Genomic DNA, 2,500 nt, shown 5'->3' with positions numbered 1-2,500 from the left:
GCCAAAGTGGCCCCTGAAGACTTGTTTCAGGGGCAAATTTCTTAGGAAAGGGCCCAAAAGATAATACTTGGACCTAAAAAAATTAGTCACCAGAGGTCTGGCATGAAGGACCTGGGTCAAGAACAATACAAAGGCATACAAGACAAAGTCAATGACCAAGGGTTTGTAATGCATTATAGGGAGACACAGCAAAGCAAAAGGGTGGATTGACTTTTTTTCTTATGTTAAGTGTTATAAAGAAGCAAAGATCTTTCAATATGGCTTACTAGAAGAACATAAGGTGTCCTCAACGTAGTGAAAGGAAGTTGCAATTATGGCAACTAAACTCGAATTTTTGGTCGCCAAGAAACACATGTTAGTCGCATTGTACATTGTGAGTTCATTGGCGACGATATCGGTCGCAATTTGGAGCCTTGGGCTGGTTATTAGAATATTATCCCTGGGTTAAGCCTGCATGCAGCCTTGTAAAAGTAACGTGCTAAATTGGCCCTTTCTCCATTTCTCTGGGGGCCTTCTCTAAATGCAATGTAGGCAATGGCAGTAAGTTTTATACTAATAATATTTCTGCAAGAAGTCGTGTGCATTGTATCAAATAATATGTATTTAATACCTATAGGCTGGCTCTAAAATTACTTTAACACCATCCAGACAGCAAATACAATCATTTGACAACAAATACCATATGGTAAAATCTAAGAATATTCACAAGAATATTTTAAACCTAAACTCGGCAGAAAATAAAAATATTCAATTCAGCCTCGGCCAAAAACAATAAACAATATTATTATTAGAAAACAATATTATTATTAGAAAAAATAGTGCATTTGAAAAGATTTGAAGTAAGCCTAAACCTAATACAGGCAGAAGGCCTATATTTAAGGAATACGTGTCCAAGAAAATAGAAGCGATTTTCCGTATATTAGAACAGTGCTCTGTAACGAGCAAAAGCTCCTTTTTAGATTTGAAATTCGAACTTCTTTGTTTCCGGACGCGGAAAAACTAATTGCACATGAATACAGAACAACAAAAACAGCTCATAAGACCACACGTGATGAGCTGCATCTCGCTAGCTGTCGGCAGATCTAAGTTTACATGCTCGTTATGTATATTTTCCCGCGCTTATTTCTACTTCTATGGTATAGGTTACATCTTTTAAATTAAAATATAACGGAAAAGATTCACCTTTCGAATCGTTAATGGCAGTCTGATTCAACACCGCTTGAACTGAACTGCAATTCAACCTCCTAAAGCCCTTTCTTTTTCGTGTAAACACTCGCTACGTCCGCCATATTTCTGTAGAATGTACTTAAACCAATCAGCGAGTTCGTATGAATGGGCTAATCAGCAAAGGTGTTAGTTCAGCGTTGGCCAGGGTCTTCTCCAGACGAGCCGCCATTTTGAAAATCGCAGAGGAGAAGGCCCTGGGGACGAGGTTGGGTCGGCGGGGAGAGGACAAAACGCGGAGCCCTACTCCATGGAGTACCCTATGGACTACCCAAATGGAGTACCCTAAAAATACTATTTCGAATGCATACTGTTGCTCCATGTGTAAGCAGCATCTCAAATAGTGCTTACTTAAGCCTTAACATCCATTCTAAACAGCATTGTTCAACAGTATTTAAGTTTAAGCACCCATTTTAAAATGGATGGCTTTCGATTATTGTTGTGATGGCCGATTACTTCATGTAAGCTAACCTTTACTCCAGACTTGCTTAGACTTAAATACTGTTGAACAATATTTTAAGCAAGAGCCGATACAACGTAGATTTGATTTTAGTGATGTATTATATTTCGGCTGGCCAAAGCAGCCTTCGAAAAAATATTTTCAAACAGAGACTCGATCGGTAAGGCCAGGGAAGCTTATTTAATTTTAAAAGGCAGGACAATTGATCCCAACGGTCTTTTAAATATCCGCGAAGAAACGTATTAGATTTCAGTTTATTATTTTGAGTGATTTCCGTATTTTTCCGTGACTCTTAGTATATGTATATGTATATGTATATGTATATATATATATTTTTTTTTGAATTAACAAGGCTGGAAATCCAACGATGTAGTCCTAAGCTAGTAGGATCCGAAGGATACACAACGCTTTGCTAGAAATATTAAGTAATTTGAGTGTACAAATAGCGACAGCGAACTACTAGCAGAACCATTGAATGAAAAACATATTGCCGTGAGTGGAAATCGAACCCGCGTCCCCCTGGTTACTAATCGGGTGTGCTAACCACTGCACCATCACGACAACCCTGCTGGAAACAGAGCAATCGGTGAGGTGATTGGTTAGCCGCGGGGTTCCCCGGCGTTTAACATTCAGGAACAGGACGTACATCGGATCATCCGAGGATGATTCACAGGCTACCAGCTAATAACAAGTCTGGAAATCCAACGATGTAGTCCTAAGCTAGTAGGATCCGAAGGATACACAACGCTTTGCTAGAAATATTAAGTAATTTGAGTGTACAAATAACGACAGCGAACTACTAGCAGAACCATTGAA

The sequence above is a fragment of the Montipora foliosa genome, chromosome 3 (assembly GCF_036669935.1).
Source record: "Montipora foliosa isolate CH-2021 chromosome 3, ASM3666993v2, whole genome shotgun sequence".
In the NCBI taxonomy this organism is placed as follows: Eukaryota; Metazoa; Cnidaria; class Anthozoa; order Scleractinia; family Acroporidae; genus Montipora; species Montipora foliosa.
This window is presented reverse-complemented; position numbering follows the sequence as displayed.